Consider the following 11186-nt stretch of genomic DNA (forward strand, 5'->3'; position numbering starts at 1 on the left):
AGACCAATTGTGCCAAGACTTTCATTCTGAGCCCTCTAACCAAAATTTACCAGTGTTTCATGACCCCGTCTAAAGGAAATTATAACTGGGTCCACGCGCCATCAAAGGAAATAATTTTTCTCAACGACCTACGATACGAGAAAGATGGTGATGACAAAGTAATGCCGTGGAGTACATTTCTCAATTTTCTTGATGGCTCAACGATCAACGTCAGCAGGCCAAAAAACAATTACCCCTCTGACTTAGAGTGGTCGGCTAAGCAACCCGTGTTTGCTACAGCAGAAAAACCGATTGTCCGAGTTGTTGGTGGGCAGTTCATTTCTGGGGAGACTGATCAGATGAACGAGCGATGGGAATTTTTAACCTTTACCTACCAATTCTTGAAAGAAAAAAACAACATTAACTACAACATTACCCCATGTGGTGCCTGTTTCGCAAAACTCATCCTTGATGCATGAAAGGTACTTTCAGAAATTTTGGTCAGTCGTCGGTTATTGTTCTTTTGATGTTGGCAATTGAATTTTTGTTGTTGTTCTTGTTATATTACCTTTACGTTACTTACTGAGACCTTACGTTACTTGCTTTTAACTCGGTTCCTTATTAAGAATTTGTTGCACGGTGGACACATTAAGAGATAATATTTTTTTAGACTTATATTTTTATGGTGGACACCCGTCCACCGTGAAAATTTTTTTTTCCCTAAAAAACAAAATTTCTCAGCTGTGCCACAAAAAAATCATCAAGCAGATTTGAGCAGGGCACAGACTGTAATTATGATGTTGATATTCTCATAGCTATATTTTTTACAGGCTATGTCCTGGTTTTTATTGTGTTATTTTTTAGCATTTGGAGTGTATATATTTGGAGTTATTTATTTCCTTGCAAGAATACTATAAAAAAGCAAACCTGTTACTATACTTAGTACTTGGTTCTTTGTCCACCATTCTTGATGATAAGGTCTATCCGCTTGTCCATACTCTCAATGGTCTTGTTGATCGGTTCAACCGGGAACTCCATCATAGTCTTCTGAACGCGGGCCACAAATTCTTCTTCTGTCTCCGAAAGTGATCTTTCCATCAAGGGCCTGACGCTTTAATTCCTTCCCAACAAGATGAAAAAAGTTTTCTATCGGGTTCACATCCGGGGACCGAGCAGGGATGCAGAAGAGATGGCCACCCAGACGACCAATTGCTCTTGTGGCGCGCTTTGAATTCTGAACGGGGCACCCATCCTGCAGGATCCTTTTTGCCTTCGGGTTGTTGCTCAATGAAAATGCCAGAGGGAAATCACGCCTCACCATCCTTGCAAATTTATATCCATTCAGTCGGAAATCAAATTCTTTGCACAACACCACCCCTTTGTTGTATGAAATTGCGACCATAAACTTCTTCTGGGTTGTTCCCTCCTTGCTGCCCTTGGTGGTACACCCAAAACTCAACCCTTCATTTTTCGTTCTCCACTCTCTCGCTCTCGGGGTCCTTGCCTGATCCAGTGGGTTCTTTTTGTAAACAAATCCTGTCGCGTCTAAGTAAAAACTGATACCTTCCTTCCAAAAGTTTGGTCCCAATCCCAACCGCTTAACTTTCTTTGCAAATTTGAGCCTCTTTACCAGGTCTTCTTTCTTCAAAACTCCCTTTCTTCTAGTGTTGCGGTAGCCATAGCCCATTCTTCTGAGGTAACGTCGAAACGTTGAATTGCTGGTCTTCTGTCCTGTGCTATGCGCTTGCAGTTTTATTGAAGAGAAAGCCCCCTCACTGCTTCGCAGGACAGAGATCTGTCTCTTCACCACCCGCAAGTCACGGTCATCCAACAAGCGCGGTCTGCCTTTGTTCCATACACGTTTGTCATGAGGATCTGTTCCATCAAGCGGCTGTTTCGCATGTTTGTACAGCGTTGACACAGGAATATTTGCAAAGCCAGGGAATCTCTTCTTGTCATTAATGATCGTCTTGACTTTGACACCACCATACTGCACCAGTGCCCTCAGTTGACAAGATTGCCAATATGATAATCTATCTGGCATCTTTGTTACTCTACTTACTTGTGTTACTTGTGTAGGTATATATTTGTATTGATTTATTATCTATTTTTGATATCTAGCTAAAAATAAAGAAAAAATAAAGAAAAAATAATTAAATGTGTAAAGCGCAACAAAAATAAGCCGATGAACTTAACACGATAAATTCACATTTCCAAAACAGAGTCTTAAACATCTAAAAATGAGTCATTTATTATTCACCCTGACCAGCCAGTAAAGCAATAAAGACCATAAGTAATGCTAGAAGACACCTCATACAAATCCAAGCACTCATAGATACCTATATTAAAAAAAAAAATTTTTCAAAATTAGTTCAAAAAATTTCTAAGTCCTTGAAAAATAAAGACAATTTCGTTCATAATATAATGAGAATTTTTGATTTTTACCACAGCTTGAACCTGTCTTCCCCCTTCCCCCCCTTACTACAATGCTGAAGGAAGACTCTGCCAGTCCTTTTAGGCTTGAATCTTCATATCCAGCATTGTAGTAAGGGGGAGGGGGTATTTTCGATAAAATTGACTGTAATTTTGAAAATTCTCATAATTAATGCACAAAGTTGTAGCTTTCTTGGTCTTCCTATGCCACTTCCTAGCCTTTTATCAAACTTTTCTTCCCCTTCCAGTGATTTCTTTGCATGCTTGTAAATGGTCGCCTTACCATACCCCTTGAACATCTTCAAAAGTTTCTGGCCTCTTACCTTCATCACTTGGTACTGATACCACATTGAAAAGACTTTTCCACTGATACTGCTGTCGTTGAGTTCTTCTTGTTAGCTTTTGTTTTCATGTTAGATTTATCACTTTTAGGTTTAATTTTTTTTTAATTTTGTTGTGTTTTTGTTTCTTAAAAAAGAGAAAAAAAGATATTTTTAATTAAGTAAAAATGATCAAAAGTTTCAAGGACTACCTAGACTATCTTATTAAGGCCCTAATCACATTTCTTTCAAGGTCTACTGGATACTGCTAAGCTCTGTGATTATTATTTTCAACATTTTAATAAATTAATATAATTATGCAAGAGTACAGTTTTTTTTTAAGAAAACATTTTATACAAGTATTTCATATATTCTTATTATGCCTCTGTGGCCTATTTATGACCTCATTAAACTTGTCAAAACCCTCTAGATCTCACTTAGAAAGGTACTAAAATATAAAAAAAGTCAATGAGGAAGCCTAAAGTGTCCTACAATTAGTGTACAATCAAAATCTAAACAAAAGAGTCATTCTTTTTTCGTCAAAAAATGATAGGAAAATATTCTATGTCCAAAATCTCAAAGACAATGCCGGACAAAAGGTACGTAGACTTTTTGAAAAAATCCTCCCCCCTCAATGTTGAAGAAAATAAGTTCCACTGGTGCGATCACAAGCCTGCCATTCAATTCAAAACAACTTTGTAGGGGTGGGGGGGAGGATTTTTAAGAAGTGTTTGGTATTTTTTGGGGTATTTTCAAAAAGTCTACAACCTTTTGTCCGGCATTGTATGTGCTTTTAATGAAGACGAAGAACAGTGAAACTATGAAAAATATAGAAAAACAACTGTGTACAGTATGTGAAAATATCAACAAAAAATGAATATATCAGTCCAGCATTTTGCGATCAAGACTTGCAGTTCTAAAGAAAATTTTACGTCCATCAGTCACTCCTGCACAGAATTTAGGCCACCAATCCTCATAATTTTTGCATGCGACCCAGGTTATCTGGTTTCCTCCCTCATATTCAACTATTCTGCACATCTCGTCATCACACGGTGTTTCTGGTTCTGTCTCGTTTTCACTCTCATCTTCGTTTGCACTTTCAACTATTTCATCTTCGTCATTCTCGTCAGCACACGATGTTTCTGGTTCCGTCTCGTTTTCGCTCTCATCTTCGTTCGCACTTTCAACTATTTCATCTACATTTTCAGTCGCACTTAGAATTTCTCCTTCATTTTCGTTTTCATCATCGCCATTCTTCTTGATTTCGATACCAAAATTAACATCATTATCATCGTTATCACCTTCAGTTCTCTCCTCCACAGGTTATCGTTTGGAAAAGATTTCTTGGGTCGTCTTTTGACCAGTTTTCCTTTTACGCTCAGCGACTGCTTCTTTGGCTGCTGTTTTTTGAGCTTTAATCTTCCGATCAGCTTTGTGACCCATTTTTTTCTTGTGCATGAACAGCTCGTGATACGACGGAAATGACAAGTCGCAAGATTTTCCATTCACTTTAAAATCGCAAAAATGAAGTTTTGGAGGCGGGGCTTGTATCGCGATTTTTTTTTTCGTCAGCAATCAGCTTTTTCGCGGGCACTAAACATTTGACATTTCATTAGTGTGAAAGAATTAGATCTCCTATCAGCATGTTTGCAGAAGAAGGAGAATTCTTTTCTGGCTTGCTTGAGATTTTTATCACCTTGGTCAAGCGCTGTTGTCAGGCAGCTATATGAAATACGGCCCACCTTCGGCATTATGCTGAAGGTTATTCTTTGTATCTAGCCGCAACTATTTAATTAGGGGGATGAAATTTTAATAGGGAACTAGACATTATGAACTTAGGACATTGTAGTAGAAATCTATAAAAAGCACAGTCTATTGCTCTCTATTTAATTCTGAACCCCCAGGACAGTTTTGTTAGCTTCGGCTAACAAGTGGAGGTTCTACCGAGATCCTTAATGGGTCTTGGACCGTTGTACTGTTCTGGGGAACCGAGAGTTACATAAAGAGAACTTAAGTTTATAAATAGAAGACCGGCACCTTCAAAGGTAGTCAAAATTTGATTGATGGGAATTTAATCAATGGAAATGTCATGAGCAAGACTATAACATGCTCCAGGGCTCCCTTGAGCAAGGACAGTACCCTGTAGCTCCCCGCGTCAGGGTCACGACGAAGTATATGAATCATAGAGAATGATACAAGAAGCAGTTTTAAAATTGGCTATGTGAAGTTAATACACAAACATATGATGCCGTCGGAAGAATATGGCAGCAGAAACAATAAATAAAATGGAAACACATGTGACAAATCAGAAAAGTATATTTACAAAACTATCAACAAAAATGGAAACACGCGTGACAAATCGGAGAAAACATAACAGTTTATTTATAAAAGTAATACAGCGCGCTGGCTGTAGATGGTTGTAAGTCGTGCTCTGGTGTCTCGGTACCACGGATGCATGCGGTAATTGACAATACCATATCGAAACAGTTCACACGTACGTCATATTCGATTTGCAAAGGACAGCAGATCACCTTGACGGAGAGCGATCGCTGGTGGCAAGGATATTGAAATAAATTCTTTCGGAAGGGCCCTATATTCGAGAGTCTTTGCTTCATATTCACGTTCACCTGAATAAACATTATAAAGAAAGTTAACAGCAGAGCTATCAATACAGTATAAACGCGGAAGCCAAGGAAAAGGTACTAAAATAATAGCCAGGTACAATTACGACGTACAGGCAAATTAGCTACCGCTGAAATTGATAGAAAAGGATATATATGAATGAAGTAATAGCCCAAAACAAAGCAACAAGCAATGCAGCACAGGAGCCAAATGATAAACAAACAGATCAGCCAAATCGTACCCAAGATGAGGTAAACATAAACAATGGAGAAATTATCTCAACAAAGATTAGATAACAAAGCAATTGTTTCTAAACAAATAGACAGATTCAAACAAACAGACGCTTTCAAACAAGCATTCAATCATACAAGAAGTGATATCTAAAAAATGAGTAAGAGGTGGTTTCGAAAAGGAAAAAGATTAACCTCTGTGCCAGACGAAGCAGATTACTCAGCAGAAGAAGAAAACGAGTCTAAAACAAGCTTATCTTCAATCGAAGAAGACGAAGAAGCTGAAAAGGAACAGTCAAACACACCGTTATCAATAGGAGAATCGTCAGCTGAAAATTCAACTTTGCTGTACACCCCTGAGTCAACAAAGATATCGTTCCAACATCCATCCTCAAAAAGGGATCACAGAAAGAAGGCTTTCCAAGTACCAATAACCATAAAAACAGTTATGGACAGCAGCCAGACAGGAAACAAGTTAAATGGTCTCAAAGAAGATGAATATTATCTATTTCCAAGAGGGGACGACGGTGACAAGATTGACTCAATCCAGCAAGTTGCCGAAAGCAAACACAGTCCGAACGTTGAAAGACATGTCAATCCAATCGGTACTGGAAGTGAATCGGAAGGACTCGTTGCAGCATTCGAGAAAATGATGGCTGACCAAAGGCAGAAGCAAACGCAACCAATCGACCATCGTCCACACCTCAGCACCAGAATAGCTGATCTGCCATGCTTTGGTGACAGAAAGCTCACCATAAAACAATTCTTCAACAAATATGAGAGGTATGCTCTTTTGAATGAATGGACAGAGCTGCAAAAGGCTCTAATTTTGCCAAATTGTCTGGTGAAGAGAGCACTGACCTTCTACGACACCATTCCTCTGGAAACCCAGAAGAACTACAAACAATGTAAAGAGCGTATAACAAATCAATTTTGTTCGCCAGAAGATATTGCGAAGCACCGTGCTATCCTATACACGCAGCGACAGGGAAGTGAAGATCTTGAAAGTTTCTTGGAGAGACTCGAGTTATCGTTTGCAGAGCTCGGAACACCTGACACCACAAAGATAGACATTCTCACCGCAAATCTTAGGCCAGAACTCGCCTACCGGCTTCAGATGAAGCAGCCAAAAACGTACAACGATGCTGTACGTTTCATTCAGCTCAAGAATGCACTTGAACGACCGAACCAGCAGGATGGCGAATTAATGGACATGGTACGCCAGCTGTTAATGAACAATGGAAGAAGTATTTCCCATTCCAAGGTCATGGACAACAATGACTTCGATCCAGTGGCAATGACAAGACAGATCGAACAGCTAAAGAAGATCACCAAAAATGTCAAATCATCACTAAATTCAATAACGAAAGACCGCAGCAACGGCAAGACTTGCACCTTCTGCAAGAGAAAGGGACATGTAGAGGCAGAATGTCGCACCAAACGATACAGGAATATCACATGCCATACGTGCGGAAAAAATGGACACATTTCAAAATTTTGTCGTTCCAAGAATCAACACCAGGAGGATACTACAAAGTGACTAGGCCTTCCAATGCTTGAAGTTTCTGTTGGAAGTTTAAACATAAAATTTTTGATTGACAGTGGATCATTGGTCTCTATCATCAGTGCTAATATGATGAAAAAACTTAAAAGGAGTATTGATGGAAAATCGAAAATCACATTGATGAGTGCATCGGGCACGACACTTCTTACGAAAGGATTCATAAACCTGGAACTTGGAATCGGACGTAACATTTTAATAAGTCACAAGTTTCTGGCCCTTGAAAACATTGCTACTGAAGCAATATTGGGCATTGATTTCTTGAATGATCACAGCATTACGGTAAACTTTCATCAGCGCAAACTAACTATTAACGCGCAAGGACATACGAAAGAAATAAATTTCGACATTGTTTCCCATGAAACAAACGATGAAATGTTGCACATTTTACCGGGGGAAAGCAAGCAATTCCATGCAGACTTTAATGGATCCCACAAAAGCAACTTGACGACTCTTGCTAAGGAGATTAGCATAAAAGTGTTCACTTCCATGGGGAAGAATCCGGTGTCAGCCAATAACGCTATCTTTGTAATTACAAATGTTTCAGATGAAAAGATTGAATTCAAAGCCTCCGCACCAGTTGGGTATGCAGAAGAAGACAACAGCGATACCAGTTTACCACCGCACAATGAAATCAAGCCAGCCTTGGTGCCAAAGTCAAGCTGCTTAACCGACGTTCAAGAGAAGCAGATCACAGACCTCGTCGAGGAATTCAGTGGCTTATTTCCAGATTCTTCGCAGCCACTTGGCTCAACAGACAGAATCGAGCACAAGATAGAATTATTGGACCCAACTCCCATCCGACAACAACCATACCGTGTTGGACCCTTCAAAAGGAAAGAGATCGAGAATCAAGTTCAGGATTTGCTGCGCAAAGGCATCATACGGGAAAGCAATTCAGAATTCAGCAGCCCAATTGTTTTGGTTGGAAAAGCCGGAGGAGGTTGGAGAATGTGTGTTGACTATCGAAAGATCAATGCAGCATCCAAGAAATTCGCTTATCCTATCCCGAACACGTCCGATATTTTAGCAGCCTTGCATGGAGTAAAGTTCTTCTCGACAATGGATCTGATGTCTGGATTTCATCAAGTGAAAATGGAAAAATCGTCTATACCGTTAACCACCTTCAGCTGTCACGTTGGCCTTTTCGAATATGTGAGGATGCCATTTGGTTTGCAAGGAGCATCGGGTACGTTCGAGAAGCTGCTGGAGGATGTGCTGAAAAAGGTCAGAGGACGTTGCGTTCTCATATTTATTGATGACATTGTGGTTTTCAGTAAAACATTTGAGGAGCATCTTGGGCACTTGCGAGAAGTCTTCGAGCTTTTACAAAACGCAGGTTTGACAGCCAAAAGCTCCAAATGTCATTTTGGAAAAGATTCGCTGAAATTCCTCGGTCACATAGTATGCAGAGAAGGAATTTTGTAACATCGAAACTGGCTAGATGGTACCTATATCTTCAACAATTCAGCTTCCAAATCATTTACAAGCCAGGGTTGAAGAACAGAGATGCAGATGGAGTATCAAGACTACCTCAGGCAGTCAACGTGATCTTGAGAGTTACTGGAGATGCTGAAGCAGAAGATTGGTTGAAGCAATTGGAGGAGGAGGAAGAATTCAAGAATCGCGAAAGCAATGACAAATTATTCTTGGATGACAATGGTTTCCTGCACAAGATAACCAATCGAAATGGCCAAGCAGAAAGACGATTATGTATTCCAAAGAGCAATCGCGACCAGTTAATACATGAAGCTCACGCTACCCCATTTGCAGGACATCTGAATTCAGAAATCGTATACCAGAAGCTGAAAGCAGCTTACTATTGGCCAGAAATGTTGAAAGGCATAATCAAGAAGGTCAAGGAATGTGAGAAATGTGCGATCTACAAAGGAAGAAAGAAAATATCTGAATTGTACCCTCTGGAAGCTACAGCACCCTGGAGAGACATCTCCTGTGACGTCCTTGGACCTTACGTGGAAACGCACGCTGGTAACAGATACATTGTCTCATTCGTTGATCGTTTTAGTGGATGGCCCGAGTGTTTTGCAGTGCCAACTACTGAAACCCCCATAATCGCATCACTTCTGGTCAACGAAATCATCGCAAGATTCTCAACTCCGACAACAATCTTGTCGGACTGTGGAACAAACTTTGTCAGCAACCTAATGAGAGAAGTTTGCAGATTACTCGGAATAAAGAAACTACAGACAGCACCATACTCACCGAAATCTAATGGTCAAGTCGAAAGATTCAACAAAGTGATCGCAGATTCATTATCTACGCTGATAGATACGAACCAAAGAAATTGGGATGTAAGACTTCCACTGGTGTTGTTCGCGTATCGGTCCTCCGTCAACAAAACAAGGAAAGTTTCGCCATTTGAAATTCTCTTTGGAAGGATCGCTCACCAACCAACCGAGTTACCTATTACGAGAGATGTGGAGAACCACCAAACTCCCAACCAATACCTGCATCACCTCAAGAATAAACTGGAAGATTTGCATCAGCAAGTGAAAACAAACTTAGCGGACAGCAAGGAATATTCACGCTTGCGATCAATAAAGAATGCCAATAAACACAGTATTGGAGATGAAGTATACATCACAATACAGAGGAGAACCAAAAACTTGTCAAGAAAGCTAGCTCCAAAATGGGAAGGTCCGTACACAGTTTTCAAAGAGAATCATCCCCTGTATCAAGTAAAAAAGAGAGGAAAAGATACTCCAGCTCGTGTTCACTACGACCGCATGAAGCCTTGGAAGAAGCTGGAGGAAGAGCAAAACACAAAGACGAGACAAACCCAAAATGGAGTAGCAAGCAACGAACTCCAAGAGTCAGAAAATGACATAGAAACAGCAAGAGAAGCCGAAATTCAACACGATCATGAGGAACAACTACCAGAAGACTACTACTTGGTGGAGAAATTGATCAAACATAAAAGGAACAAAAAGGGAACCAAATTCCTGGTGAAATGGCTAAACTACAAAAAAGAAGAAAATTCTTGGGAACCTGAAGAGAATATTCCTAAAGAGATAATTGAACAATACTGGAAAAACTTTAAAACAAAATGAATTTAATTACCTTATATGGAAAACACCATCAATCGTAAATTATTAATGATAATATGAATGATGAAATGTTGCATCTATTCACATGCATTTGAATGGCAGCCATCCTGAAATGAAAAAGAATAGAAAATTGTTCAAACGAATTCTTCATAAGAGAAACTTATGCAGAAGGCACAATCATTGAAAAAAGATTAAAACAAGAATGCAGAAGTTTTTAATCTTCATCACTTTTGGCATTGCTGTCGTGAATGCCGAAACAAACAAACAAGACGACAATAAAGGACAATCACAATGAAACAGCTACGAACAATAGCACCGAAGATGTTTCACCGAAACTGAAGTTGTTCGACTGTAAACAAAGCAAAATATTAGGAGTATATGCACCTCAAACAATCGACTCCTGCGACAACCTGAATAACGACGCCACTGAAGTGAACGTGAAGGACCACAAGATATACAAATTCCAACCCGAGACCACTCACTTCTTCACTTACATATGCAGGGCAATCGAAGTAAAGGAAAATTGCAACGGAAAGTCAAGAGTGAAGAATGGGAACGCCAGAGACTGGAAAGGTAGCACGTATCTACCAGTGAATCCAATACAGTGCGACCAATGGATCCGGCAAGCAATCTTCGGAGATACAAACAATGTGGATATGTCTTTCCCGTATAAATTTCAAAGTTATGGCTCGACATACTGAGTGCGCACACTTATTCCTCCGGTGGTCAGGAGGAAAGACGATAAAGGTATATGGTATCGTGACACTTGTCCCGTTGGCAAGATATTGTGGCACTATTTCTACGAATTTAAAATTCAAACAGCGTACATCACAGGCAGTGACTCGAAATTACAAATGAGTTATTTTGCAAACACGAGCTGTGGAAACATGAACACTGAATCAAACTTTGGAACTGTAATAAAGCTAGAGGCCGGGAAAGAACCCAAAAACACTGGTATCAAGTATGTTCCGCC

The 11186-nt window shown here is 39.8% G+C and overlaps 1 long non-coding RNA gene across 1 annotated transcript; it reads right to left on the reverse strand.

Moving 5' to 3' along the window:
* Positions 1-4937: 4937 nt before the first annotated feature.
* On the reverse strand, positions 4938-10317 carry LOC136815799 (uncharacterized). The gene is made up of 2 exons (XR_010847763.1): positions 10227-10317; positions 4938-5359 (listed from the first exon to the last, which is right to left on the reverse strand). It is a non-coding gene; the product is annotated as an uncharacterized lncRNA (long non-coding RNA).
* Between the last annotated feature and the right edge of the window lie 869 nt (positions 10318-11186).

The sequence above is a fragment of the Clytia hemisphaerica genome, unplaced genomic scaffold (genome assembly GCF_902728285.1).
Source record: "Clytia hemisphaerica strain Z4C2 unplaced genomic scaffold, Clytia hemisphaerica genome assembly, whole genome shotgun sequence".
NCBI classification, from domain to species: domain Eukaryota; kingdom Metazoa; phylum Cnidaria; class Hydrozoa; order Leptothecata; family Clytiidae; genus Clytia; species Clytia hemisphaerica.